The sequence below is a fragment of the Spinacia oleracea genome, chromosome 6 (genome assembly GCF_020520425.1).
Source record: "Spinacia oleracea cultivar Varoflay chromosome 6, BTI_SOV_V1, whole genome shotgun sequence".
NCBI classification, from domain to species: domain Eukaryota; kingdom Viridiplantae; phylum Streptophyta; class Magnoliopsida; order Caryophyllales; family Amaranthaceae; genus Spinacia; species Spinacia oleracea.
Genome location: NC_079492.1, coordinates 63,393,577 through 63,408,856, shown reverse-complemented (window position 1 = coordinate 63,408,856; position 15,280 = coordinate 63,393,577).

Below are 15,280 nucleotides of genomic sequence, written 5' to 3'. Positions count from 1 at the left end.
TAATAAGGATGACAACTCTTACCTTATGTTCAAGAGCAAGCATCGAGCGACAAAGGAATTAGGAAATGCACACTTGTCCCTAAGGACAAGTGGGAGACTGAAGGAAATAATGCCCTTGGTCCAAGTATGCATTCTATGTTAAGTCTAATAAATGCGGTTCAGTATTAATTAACAAGTTAATAATTCAGTGAGATCAAGTGAGCTGAATGCCTAGCTAGAGGCCGCTCCAGTTCAAGTGGAATTAATGATATTAATCCACAGCTTACTCTTGACTGAACCCGTAGGGTCACACAAATAGTACGTAAACGGATCAAGTATTTAATGGCATTAAATACTCCATCTATGAATATTCGGAACCAACGGATCTTGGTTTCAGTGGGAGCTAAGATCGTCACAGGCAAGAAATGAATACTCCGGAAACGATGATATTGCCGGAAACGGAAATATGGATCGTATCGGAAATATAAATATTATCCAAGTCGTAGATGTTGCCGGAAACGGAAACATGGTACGTATCGGAAAATATTATCGGAAATGGAAATATTGCCAGAATCGGAAATATTGCCGGAAACGGAAATATTGTCAGAATCGGAAATATTACCGGAATCGGAAAATAATTCCGGAAACGGAAATATTAAATATTTGTTCGAAACGGAAATTAATTCCGGAATCGGAAATATTAAATATTGTTCGTATCGGAAATGAATTCCGGAATCGGAAAATTTAATCGGAAGCGCATCGTACGAACAAGCATCGGACGAGGCCTGCCGGACGAGGCCCAGCACGAAGCCAGGCCATCGCCCAGCAAGCCAAGCGCGCCGCACAAACAGCCACGCCAAGCCCAGCGCAAGGCCAGGCCCAGCAGGCTGCGCGCAGCGCGCAGCGCGCACAGCACGCGCAGCGCGCAGCGCGCACTTCGCCCACAGCACGCGCAGCGCACAGCGCGCACAGCACGCGCAGCGCGCAGCACGCGCAGCGCGCGCGGGTGCTGAGTGGGCTGCTGCTCGCGCGCACGCATGGGGCCCATCGTGGCTGCCGTGCGTGTGTGTGCAAGTGTTTGTGTTCGTGCACGTTTCCTAAAACATGCAGAGTTCGGTTAATGATTAAATTCCTAATTCTATTTGATAAATTAATTAAATTAGAGTTCTTATAGGATTCTAGGTTTAATTAATTTGTATCTGAATAGGATTTCGATTCCCTTTCCATACCGCTATAAATATGAGGCTAGGGCTCACAATTTATAACACAAGTTTCAAAGTATTCAAAGTGAGTTTTTGAGAGAAAAATTCAGTCACACATTTGCCTATAAAGTGCCGAAAATAATAGTACCTTAAGGGCGATTCTAGTTGGTCAATCTTAAGGCGGATCCGGACGTGCTGTGGACTATCTACGGAGGGACGACACTTGGAGTCCTAAAGACTTGTTCTTGTTCGGTTCGGGCGCAGCTAGGGAAGGCACGCAACAAAGAGTATGCATCTAATCTATGCTAAATGATTATGTGTAAATAATATGTTTTCCTGGGTTTATGGTTTTTCCGCATGATTTATGAATTGTCATATGTATCATAACCTTACACTTAATGTGTTTTGCGCGATAATTAAACACATGATTTTTAGCCAATTGAACTGCACTCTTGCTATCACTATGCAACGCACACACTCCTTGTTTCATTCCCATTTCTTCAAGAAAACCCTTCAACCATTCCATCTCTCTTTTTGCTTCCGACATAGCCACATACTCGGCTTCCATTGTAGATATAAAGACACACTTTTAAAGCTTTCTCATCCAACTAATGGTCATGCCACCAATAGTATAAACATACACCAAAGTGATTTTTCTTGAATCATAACACCCTTCAAAGTCGGCATCAAAAAATCCTTCAAGAACAACTCCATTTCTTCCAAAACAAAGGGTAATGCTTGAAGTACCCAACAAGTACCTCAAAAGCCATTTTACGGCTTCCCAATGCCGCTCATCCTGATTTGACATGAATCTACTCACAACTCCCACCGCATGGGAAATATCGGGTCTTGTTCAAACCATAGCATACATCATGCTACCAACGGTCGAAGAATAAGGAATATTTGCCATCTTTTCCTTATCATCCTTTGTCTTGGGACAATCCTCTGTAGTGAGCTTGAGATCAAGCGAAAGAGGTGAGTTTCGAGGCTTGAATCAACCATGTTAAAACGCTTTAGCATTTTCTTGAAATACTCTTCTTGTGACAACCTCAACTCACCCGTTGATTTGTCTCTTGAGATTCTCATGCCAAATATTTGCTTTGCCTCACCAAAATCCTTGATATCAAACCTTCTAGACAACTTCCTTTTCAAACAATTCACAACATCCATGCTAGTCCTTTCAATAAGCATATCATCAACATATAAAAGAAAGTAAATGTGACCACCATCATCATACCTTTGAAAATAACAACAATGGTCTCCATCCTGTCTCACGAACCCGTACTCTAGCATGAAACTATCATACTTCTTGTACCATTGCCTCGGAGCTTTCTTTAACCCATATAGACTTTGTTTTATCTTGCAAACCAAGTTCTCCTTTCCCAGAACTTGAAAACATTTCGGTTGTTTCATAAAGATTTCTTCTTCCAAATCCCCATGCAAAAACGCCTTTTTTACATCATTTTTCTCAAGAAATAAGTTTTCCGAAGCCATGATGTCCAACAAGATTCTTATAGTGTTTAACTTCACAACCGGAGAAAAGACCTCGTGATAATCAATGCCTTCCTTTTGTTGAAAACCTTTCACTACAAGCCTTACCTTGAACCCAATTTTATCATCTGGTTCCTCTTTCTTCCGAAAGATCCATTTACACATAAGTGGTCTCTTTCGCTTAGGCAACTCAACTAAAAACCAAGTGTCGTTCTTCTCCAATGAGTTAATTTCTCACCCATCGCTTGATCCCACTTCAATGAGTCACTCTTCTTCATTGCCTCATGGTAGGATTCCGGCTCACCGGCATCCGTCAACAATAGATAGTACATGGATGGATAAAACTTGCTTGGTGGTTTAGTGGGCCTTATTGACCTCCTTAACTGTGGTGGTATAACTGACTCTTCTTGAGTTACAACCTCATCCATCTCAAGGTGATTATCCTCATCCGATTCACTAGAAACCGGATCATTCTTAACAAAAACTTGTTGAGGTGATGTGTGTTGAAGTGGCACCTCAACATACTCTTCCGTTCTTTCTTCTCTTCTAACACCAACATCAAGATCCACAATTTCCCAATCATCTCCAATAACCTCTTTATCAACGGACTTTCCACCATAATTATCCTTGTACATGGAATTTTTATCGAAGGTAATGTCACAATTCCTAAGAACCTTTCGACTCTTAGGATCCCACAATTTATAACCACACTTCTGACCTCCATACCCGATAAAGTAGCATTTAATGGCCTTTGGATCAAGCTTGTCTCTTTTCTCGGATTTCAAATAGGCTACACAATTGAAGGTCTTCAAATAAGCAAATGACACCTCTTTCCCACTCCATTCCTCCTCCGGAAACATGAAATCCAAGGGTACTGACGGTCTACGATTTATCAAGTAAGCTGCAGTACTAACGGCATCCCCCCAAAAACATTTTGGGAGGCCCGCAAACAACCTCATACACCTTGCGCTATCAAGAAGTGTTTTATTCACCCTTTCCGCGACCTTGTTTTGGCGAGGCTTGCCATGTATGGTCCTCACTAAAACAATGCCATGTTCCTTACAAATTTCCTTTGTAAGAATTAAACTCATACTCCCCTCCATTGTCGGACTTTATAATATTGATTTTCTTGCCCGTCATATACTCAACCTCGGCCCTCCAATTCTTGAATTTCTCAAAGACTTCCGAATTTTTCTTCATAAAGTACACCCATACTTTGCGAGTTGATTCATCAATGAAAGTAAAAAAATAGTGAGATCCACCAAGAGATTTGATTGGGTATGGGCCCCAATCATCTGTGTACAAGCTCTAGCTACCCCATCTTCAAGGATCGTTTGGTCTTTATGAACGACACCTACTTTTTCTTTCCAAAAACACATGTCTCACAAAAGTCCATGTCGATTGATTTAAAATCCGACAACGTACCCTTTGAAGCTAGAATTTTCATCCCTTTCTCACTCATGTAACCAAGCCGAGTATGCCATAGCTTGGTGTCACATCCCGTGGTTGTAGCAACCATGTTAGTACACCCTAAGGTAGTGTACAATGTGTCGGACTTCGTGCCCTGAGCCATCACAATAGCCCCTCTTGACACCTTCCAAACACTATCACCAAAAAATTGTTCTATAACCACATAGTCCAATTGACCCACTGAAATCAATTTTTTCCTTAGCTTAGGTATAAACCTAACATCTTGAAGATTCCATAAGTTGCCACTTGAATTCTTGATGATGACATCTCCCTTCCCCATGATATCCAATGGTTCATCATCCGCTGGGTACACTTTTCCAAACTTGCCACTCTTGAAGTTCTGGAAAATCTCCTTGCAAGGAGAAGAATGGAATGAAGTTCCCGAATGATATGGATCCAAGACTCAATGGGACTATCCACGCTCATGATCAAAGCACCGCCAACTTCATCGCTTGAGGCCAAGCTTACCGATGGACTTGATTCTTCATGGTTCTTTTGATTCACACCTCCCTTCTTCTTTGGATTTGGTCATTCCTTTTTAGAATGATCCTTCACACCGCAACCCCAACACACAATATTTTCCTTCCCCTTCGACTTACTCCTTCCCCTACTATTCGATCTCCCTGTTCTAGAATTACCCTTTTGTTGTCTTCCACGTCCCCTTCCATCACTAAAATACGCACCACCCGATGATTCTCCAAATTCCTTTCTCCTCAAGCTCTCACTCAAGATTAGGTCTCTCACATCATCACATTTCAACTTTTCCTTTTAGAAGAGTTGCTTATATCGGAAAAAACGGTATCCCATGATCTAGGAAATGATGAAAACAAAATCAAGGCCTTCACCTCATCCTCAAACTATATCTCGACCGAAGATAATTGAGAAATTACCGAATTGAATTCATTGATGAGTTTGGCGGCCGAACCATTATCATTCATCTCAATTTCAAACAAACGACGCATCAGAACACCTTGTTCATTGCTGAGGGGTTTTCATACATATTTTCTGATGTCTTTAACCACCCCCTCCGTCGTATATTTATCTTTCACATTGTAGGAAAAAATCTTTGCCAAAAAAAATCTTATCACTCCAAGTGCTTGTCTATCAAACACTCTCCAATCTTCCTTATTTATATGATCCGGTTTCTTACCATCAAGAGGCAATAATAAGTTCTTTTGGTACAAATTGTCCTCTATTTTCATCTTCTAAAATCCAAAGTCCTTACCAAGGCAGTGGAGGTGTTGGCCATACTGGTGAAGGAGATAGACGAGCAAGCCAGTGGCATGAAGGTGGAATTCAAGGCAAGGAAGCAAGCCCTATGGAGAAAGAGGAATGGCGAACAAAACCTTCAAGGAGTTCTCTAGAGCTCGCAAAACACTCGACCCATTGATAATTGTTGCTTGGAATTTGTGGAGGAATGGTCAGATTGGGCTTCCAAGCCAATATTAACCATATTAGAATTGAACACATGCCTTATGTCATCATTATCACCGAGACCAAAACTAATCGTTATCATACCAAGAATATCATAGAATCTTACCCTTTGATATGTACATCATTATGATCTTTATGGGTTGTTGGACGGGATCATGGTCATCTAGATTAGTCTATAGTTGAGATTAAAATGAGATCACTCGTAGTTGGGATTGTTAATATTATTTTATCAATCAAGTTTTTTTTTATATAATATAAAAGTTAACCAAAATATGTTAAAATTTATCAAAAACTGAGTAATAATTACCCTAATTTAAATTAATATACCGGGTGCATACAAGATATTTTTAATTAATGGCTTATAATTTCTATCTAGTCAAGATTTTTCAAAGGCCTATATTAGTGTTAACTGGCTCTTTCTCTTTAAAGGTCTTAATACCCATGGTTTATTTACTCCGAAATTGATTCAAATGATTTCACAATGTATATCGACGGGGAGATACAAAACCTTATTGGTTAATGGATAAATGACGGGAATGATTGTTGGAAGTTCTTGTTGAAAATGCAAAAGAAAAAGGTGGAAAACTGAAACAGGAAAAAGTACCACATTGATAAAATACCAACTATGTTCCTTGTTTGTATTTGGGGGCTTGAGTGTAATACTTGTTTGAGAAAGTGTGAGAGTGATATGGGTGGACTCATAACATACACACCCGCGTCGGTCGGCCGGGTTGGATCGGGATCGGGTCTCGGGACTTGGGACTTGGGGAATGCGATGCGCAGGTGTGGGGTGGGTTTAGTGGGCCTATATATTCTTTTTGGTCGCGATTGGTTTGGTTAATTAATTCATGCTGTAAAAATCAGAAGAATTAATCAACCCACTAGTGGCCTTGATTACGGGAATCTGTTCCGTATTAAATGCTCCATTACAGCTAACTGCTCCGTATTTATTTTCTATCCGGTTTATGGTTGTTGCAGTTTCCAAAAAATCTTATTATATATTTCTCCTTCTGTTATTCCAGAGACACACAAAAGTCTCATCCACTGAAAACTCTTACTCTCTCGAACTCTCTTCTCTTTTCTAGGCAAGTATCCGGGTCTCTAATCGAGGCCTGTGATTTCACACTATCCTTGGTGTCGTGTTAACCCTAGAGGACAACCGCAAGCGTTCTGCTGCACCGCGGTAGTGCGAAATTATCTTTTAGAGCAGTGGTTCAGCCACGACGCGACAATCATTCAGATTGTAATTCATAAAATCCAAATAATTAAGTTATGTTGTAATTCTTTGTGTGCTAATAATCTAAAAGAAAATATGGTTTTCAATTCAAAATTCCTCATTTGTGACATGTCTAAGTTAGAACCTCTTGATGGCAAGAATTATAAACGTTAAGCTGTTAGGATGTGGTTTTATTTAGAGAAAATTGATGTTGCGTATGTGATTTCTGATGTTGTGAAACCGGATGATGAATCTGATTTGCATGATTTTGAGTTGAAGTTTGCTAAGGATGATAAGATATGTAAGGTCATGTTGTTGTATCATATGTCGAATGCATTTCATGATATTTATATGGGTTATAATCATGCTAGGGATATTTAGATTGCAATGGATAAGAAGTATGGAATTGATGATGATGGTACTAAATGTTATTGTTTTAGTAAGTGGTTATGTTTTGAAGTTCAGGATGATAAACCTATTATATGTATCAGATTCATGCTTATGAAAATCTGTGCATTGCTATGGCTGTTGAGGGTCTGTGTATTTGTGATATCACGCTTGCTATTGTTCCGATTGAGAAATTTCCACCGTCATATTCCAAAAATCATTTAATGCATAAGAAGAAAGACCTTACCTTAGAGGAGCCTGTAGGTCACTTGAAAATTGAGGAGGAGAGCCGTATTAAGGATAAGGGTCAATATATATTTTCCGGCTCTGCTAAAGCTAATCTTTTGAACCCAAGGGTAATGCAAGTTCTGATAGGTTTAAGGGGAAGGGGAGTTCGTTCAAGCCTCAACGGAAAATGTACAAGTATACATTCAAGAGAAACTGTTTTGAATGTGGGAAGGCTGGTCACAAGGCCAAGGATTGCAGGGCTAAGAAGAAACCCGATCAGAATCAAGCCAAAATTGTTGAAGCTATTGCTTATGATCTTAACAATTTTGTTGCTGTTGTTTCAGAAGCTAGCCTGACAGGTGGTGTTACTGAATGGATCGTTGATACGAGAGAAACCAGACACATTTGCACCATCAAAGACATGTTCACTACCTATGAGAATATTGATGGTAAAAATATCTTCATGGGTAACTCTACTTCTGCAACTGTTCGATCAAGGCAAAGGGAAGATCGTTCTCACTGTCACCTTTGGAAAAAATCTTACTCTTACCAATATTTTACATGTTCCAGAAATGCGTAGGAACCTGATTTCTGGTAGCTTGCTCATGAAGGTTGGTTTGAAGTTTTCTTTTGATTCTAATAGACTAGTTATTACTCATAATGAGGAATTAGTGGGAAAGATATTTTGTAAAGGAGAGTTGTTTACTCTTGATGTTTCAATTGAAAATATGAATAAGAAAGCTAGTACTTCTTCGGCTTATATTGATGAGTCTATTAATTTGCGGCATGCAAGATTGGGTCATGTTAATATTGCTTCGATTAAAAGACTTAAACACTTGAATTAGATTTCGAGTTTTTGTAAAACTTATTTTTCAAAATGTAAAGTATGTGTCGATGCCAAACCTGCAAATAAGCCATTTAAATCAATAGATAGACAGAAGTACTAGAACTTGTTCATAGAGTGGCTTGAGGGATTTTAAAAACTGCGAGAGCAGAGGTGGTAAAAGGTATTACATTGCTTTTGTTGATGATTGCTCTCGATTTACCATGGTTTATCTTCTCAGGTCAAAGGATGAAACTGAGGAATGTTCCTCGTTCAAAATCAGTTAAATTATGATAATATAAATTCAGAAAAAAATTAACTGTTTTCATATATTTTCACACACAATTTAGTTTATCTCATACAAAATAGGAAATTTAATTCTAATAATCCAACTTTAGGACGGTCTTCCAATAATAGTCTCACTAATACGATATCTCTCACTGATCCAACCTTTGACCCCTATTTTCTTTAAATAGACCATATGACCGGTTAATTGAAAGAAAAGTACACAACTTTCGAATTGACTTTATTTAGCTGACGTGGCTTTTTTGTTTACGTTTTTTTTGAAAAAAGAATCAAGTGCTATTTGGACTGCAACAGACCTTAAAGATGAAGATTTACGAACGTTAAATAACCCAAGGTAAAACGAATTTAGAAATATTCAAAAATTTCTTCCACATTGATAGGGGAAGAGAACCAATTGAAGGAAATAATGCCCTTGGTCCAAGTATGCATTCTATGTTAAGTCTAATAAATGCGGTTCAGTATTAATTAAAAAGTTAATAATTCAGTGAGATAAAGTGAGCTGAATGCCTAGCTAGAGGCCGCTTCAGTTCAAGTGGAATTAATGATATTAATCCACAGCTTACTCTTGACTGAACCCGTAGGGTCACACAAATAGTACATAAACGGATCAAGTATTGGATGGCATTAAATATTCTATCTATGGATATTCGGAATCGACGGATCTTGGTTTCAGTGGGAGCTGAGATCGTCACAAGCAAGAAATGAATACTCCGGAAACGATGATATTGCCGGAAACGGAAATATGGATCGTATCGGAAATATAAATATTATCCAAGTCGTAGATGTTGCCGGAAACGGAAACATGGTACGTATCGGAAAATATTATCGGAAATGGAAATATTGCCAGAATCGAAAATATTGCCGGAAACGGAAATATTGTCAGAATCAGAAATATTATCGGAATCGGAAAATAATTCCGGAAATGGAAATATTAAATATTTGTTCGAAACGGAAATTAATTCCGGAATCGGAAATATTAAATATTGTTCGTATCGGAAATGAATTCCGGAATCAGGAATTTAATCCGAAGCGTATCGTAAGAATTAGCATCGGACGAGGCCCGCTAGACGAAGGCCCAGCACGAAGCCAGGCCATGGCCCAGCGAGCCGCATGCACCAACGCACGCCTCGACCAGGCCCAGCGCAAGGCCAGGCCCAGCCAAGGGCGCGCGCGCGCGAGAGCACAACAGCGTGGGCCGAGCGTTATGCGCCTGGCGTGGGCCGCAAGGCTTGCGCGGGTGCATGGCTCGTGCAACGCTTGTGCGGGAATCCTAATCCTATTAAGATTCGTGCAAAGATTAAATCCTAATCCTAATAGATTGATTTTGTTATTTAGAGTCCTAATAAGATTCTAACTAGCAAATCCACATCCTAGTAGGATTACAATTCCTTTTCCATACCCCTATAAATAGGTGCCTAGGGTCACAATTTATGGGTACGATTGAAGTATTCAAAGGGTAAGTTTTTAAAAGAAAAATCAGCCATACACTTGCAAACACATAGCCGAAAATTCCTAAGCACCTTAAGGGCGATTCTAGTTGGTCTAACTTGAGGCGGATCCGGACGTACTGTGGACTATCTACGGAGGGACGACATTTGGAGTCCTAAAGACTTGTTCTTGTTCGGTTCGGGCGTAGCTAGGGAAAGCACGCTACAACATGTATACATCTATTCTATGCTAAATGATTATGTGTAAATAATATGCTTTCCTGGCTTTATGGTTTTTCCGCATGATTTATGAATTGTCATATGTATCATAACCTAACAGTGGTATCACGAGCCTCTTATTATTTTCATAATCTAAATTGCATGAACATGGTTAAATTATACAAATTTGCAAGGAATTAAAAGGGGTGATTAATTTTCGTAATTGTTAATTAATTGCAAATTGCGTTTATTTAATTATATGTACGCAGTTTTTCGGCAGAATGTTCGTTACTCAACCAAATCGAGTGATTTTTGTGTCAATTCCGCATGTAAAAGGCATTCTAAAACTTTGACTTTTGGGAGGTTTTAGTTTTTCGAACGCAAAATTTTGTAAATTTAAGATGTTAAATTAAATATTTGCGATTCTTGTTGATAAATCTTGAATTTTTGATTGACCTACTATATATGTTTAACAAGTTTGAATGCCTAGCCTTGTTAATTATGCAATCTAATTTGTAATTATGATTAATTTGTTGAAATTCGAATAATTTAGAATTGATTTAATTTTCATAATTAATTAATAATTTAATTAGATACCTATGATTAAAAACCACCATAAAAATTGTAAATTTGTGTTAAATTTTAAATTTTTATGACCTAGATTTGAATCCATGATCGATCGAAAATTAATTGATTAATAAATTTTCGATTTTTCGCCCTAAAATTATGAAATTAATATGTTTTATTAATTTGTCATTAATTTTGAATTAAAAATTTTAAATTTTTATGCGACTCGCCCATAAATCTTGCACGCACAAAGCAATGGACGCTACGTGCTACCCTTAAGGGGTGTTGTATAGTGCGGGCATGCGACGACGAACAAGGGAGCTCGTCGCCCATGCGGTACGAATGCAGCGAGCAAGGGCATGGTGCGCGAGCACAAGGCAGCAGCCCTGCCTTGTGTCGTGGGCTGTGTGCGATGGACGAATGGGCAAGGGCAAAAGCAAGGCACGAGCAGTCGCGTGTGGGCAGCAAGCGAGCTGCGCCACAGCACGCACTGCCTCGCGCAAGCGTGCGAAGCCTCGCGCGCAGCAAGCGCAAGCTCGCGTGCCACGAGCGCTACGCCCAGCATCGATCGCTCGCGCGCAGCGAGCGCCTGCTCGCATGCTACTGCCTCGTGCGATGAGCGCAAGCTCGCGTGCGACGAGGGCAGGAGCGCAGCGAGCCAGAGGCCAAACGTGCCTCGGATGCCTTGCGATGGAATGCAGCAGCAGATGCGACGCAGCGCATGGGCTGCGCGCACATGGCCAGCGATGGCTGCGTGCGTGAGGCCTATGGCTGTGCGTTGCGTGGTGATGTTGCGTCACGATTAGATCGTTCTTAAAATTTTAATTTGAAATTTTCAGTTTACGTAATTTTAATTAATTTTTAAAATTAATAATTTAAATTATTTTCTTGGATCTTAATTTTGAATATTATAATTATAATAAATTTTATTTATTCTAATTATTTTACCAGAATTAAAATCATGAATTAATTTAAATACGACTGAAAATAAATTAAATTTTTGTGGATTCAATTATAAATTTATATGAGCTTTAAATTTTAATTAAATTTGTATGTTTCCGGTTAGACTAGAAATACATTTTTATGTTTAAAATTAGTAAAGCATATAAATTTATTGGTTTAAGTGGGAGCCCTTTTAGTCATAAACTCTTGATTAGGTCTACAAATCCTTAAGGTTAAAACAACTTGATTAGAATTAATAAGGACTGAATAATTGGTAGATTATTGGTGCCCTTGATTAATTGCTGCAAATATTTATGTTATGCATAACATGTTTTACTAACCAGCTATGTGTGCCATTCATGATAATGAATGGGTGAATGGTATATATTGTATATGTACTGTTTTGCAGGTTATGAAGTGACTAGTATGGCCCAAATAGGATAGAAAATATGGTCTGGGCACCATTAATTTGAATGTAATTGGTCTAATGCACCAAATTTGTTTCAATTTAAATATGGTCTGCGTACCATCAAATAGTTGTAATTAGTTTAATTATAGCTTATCCTATTTGAAGAAAATGGCGCCTCCCACGGTGCAATTCAAGACGGAGTTTCCAATCCAATTTCAAGACGGACTTTGAAGTTGAAGCTTCAAGATGAAGTCGGGCCATACTAGATCACAATTATCTTATGCATGCTTTAAGTTATTTATTGCTTTTAAATATGTCTTAAATATGCATGAGATCAAAGCTTGATTATGTTGCATGATTAAGGATTTTAGTTCACTTAAAATCTAACCAACATAGTAAGAGCCTTAAGTTCCAAACTTAAAAATTGAGTTAAAAGGTGCCATGCCAAAATATACACTTGCTTGGATATCCTTTACATCAATCTAGTAATAGTTTTCGCTCAGCGAGGTGTTACTTATTGGTCCTAAAGGGGCAAGGTACACAAATAATTGTGAGTACACGTTAGTTTTGGTGAAACTCAACGATATAAGTAAGGAGTCCTTTTATGTTGTGGCAAAATCGATAGGTTTACCTAATAAGTTCTTAGACGTACCTATCAACCAAGAGTAGTTTCTAGACTATTAGCAAAAGGTTTTTACTTACCTAAGATGTTTTAGGATTAAGTCGACAAACTGTGCTTAATTCTTCAATGATTTTAGGATCTTGGAATCATTTTATTCACACCTGCCGGAACACATAACTTGAATAAAATGCTTAATGAACATTGAATTATGCATGTATGCTAGAATTTAAGTTTATTAAGAGAAACTGTGAATGGTTATTTATTTGTTTATTCTTTTCAATTGTAGTTTTAACTATGGCAAACAACAATTCATTCAACATTCGGTCAATTCTCGAAAAGGAGAAGTTGAACGGGAAAAACTTCCTTGACTGGTAAAGGAACTTGCAAATAGTTCTTATGCAGGAAGAAAAGGAGTATGTCCTGGAAGAGGCGATGCCCGAAGCCGCAGGCGAAGGGGTCACTCAGGCAGCCCTCAATCGTTGGATTGATGCCAACAAGGATGTGAAATGTCTAATGCTCGCCACCATAAGTGCAGATCTGCAGAAAACGTTCATCAACTCAGATGCTTTCACAATCATCAGTGAGTTGAAGAACATGTTCCAAGATCTAGCTCGAGTCGAAAGATTCGAGACTCATAGGCAAATTCTTGAGACCAAGCTTAAGAAAGGCGAGCCCGTAAGTCCACATGTTCTCAAAATGATTGGACTCATTGAGAATATGAGTCGGCTGGATAAGCAATTTTCTCAGGAAATGGCTATAGACACCATCCTCCATTCTCTTCATAGCGGGTATGATCAGTTCAAACTGAACTACAGTATGAATAGTTTGGACAAAACGCTCACTGAGCTTCACGGTATGCTGAAGACCGTTGAAAAGACGCTCAAAAGTGATAAGCATGATGTGTTTATGGTGCGTGGGGGCAAGTTCAAGAAATCTGGAAAGAAGAGGAATGCTAAGAAAGGTGGCAACAAGGCCATCCAGACTAAGCAACCAGCTGGCGCCAAATCTGAAAAGAGGAAGGCCAGTGAACCCACTTCTGAATCCGAATGCTTCTACTGCAAGAAGAAGGGGCATTGGAAGAGAGATTGCTTGAAGCTAAAGGAAGATCAGAAGAACGGAACAGTCGTTCCATCTTCAGGTATTTTCGTTATAGACTGTATACTTGCTAATTCAACTTCTTAGGTATTAGATACAGGTTGTGGCTCACACTTATGTTCCAATCCACAGGGACTAAGAAGAAGTAGAAAGTTAAGCAAGGGTGAAGTCGACCTACGAGTGGGAAATGGAGCACGGATTGCTACATTAGCTGTAGGAACTTATTATTTGTCGTTGCCCTCTGGGCTAGTTTTGGAACTGGAAGAGTGTTTCCATGTTTCAAGTCTTACTAAAAACATCATTTATGTTTCTTGCTTAGATGCTAAGGGATTTTCCTTTTTAATAAAAGACAATAGTTGTTCGTTTTATTTTAAAGAGATGTTTTATGGATCTGCTAGATTAGTCAATGGACTTTATTTATTAGATCACGACAAACAAGTTTATAACATAAATACCAAAAAGGCCAAAAAGGATGATTCAGATCTCACCTATCTGTGGCATTGTCGATTAGGCCATATTAACTTGAAACGCTTAGAAAGACTTCAAAAGGAAGGAATTATAGAACCATTTGACTTGGAGGATTATGGTAAATGCGAATCATGTTTACTTGGCAAAATGACAAAGCAACCTTTCTCTAAAGTTGGAGAAAGAGCAAATGAACTATTGGGTTCAATCCATACAGATGTATGTGGACCAATGAGTACAAATGCTAGAGGTGGTTTCAGCTACTTTATCACTTTCACTGATGACTTCAGTAGATATGGTTATGTCTACCTAATGAAGCATAAGTCTGAATCCTTTGACAAATTCAAGGAATTTCAGAGTGAAGTAGAGAATCAATTAGGCAAGAAGATTAAGGCACTGCGGTCTGATAGAGGCGGTGAATATCTGAGCTATGAATTTGATGACCATCTGAAAGAATGTGGAATTCTATCAGAGTTGACTCCTCCTGGAACACCACAATGGAACGGTGTGTCGGAACGGAGGAACAGAACCTTGCTAGACATGGTCAGGTCAATGATGGGTCAGGCCGAACTTCCATTAGAATTTTGGGGACATGCACTAAATACAGCTGCACTCACTATAAATAGAGCTCTGTCTAAAGTTGTCGAAAAGACTCCATATGAGTTATGGTTTGGAAAGCCTCCAAATGTGTCTTTTCTTAAGATTTGGGGATGTGAAGTATACGTCAAACGATTAATTTCAGACAAACTTCATCTGAAATCTAACAAATGTATCCTTGTGGGCTATCCAAAGGAAACAAAGGAGTATTACTTCTACAATACATCTGAGAACAAGGTGTTTGTTGCTCGAGATGGTGTCTTTTTGGAGAAGAATCACACTTCCAAAATGACAAGTGGGAGAAAAATAGACCTCGAAGAAATTCGAGTCGAACAACAAACTCTAGAGAATGCTCAAGATGACATTCAGGATGAAACTCAGAGATCTTTAGAAGAATCTGG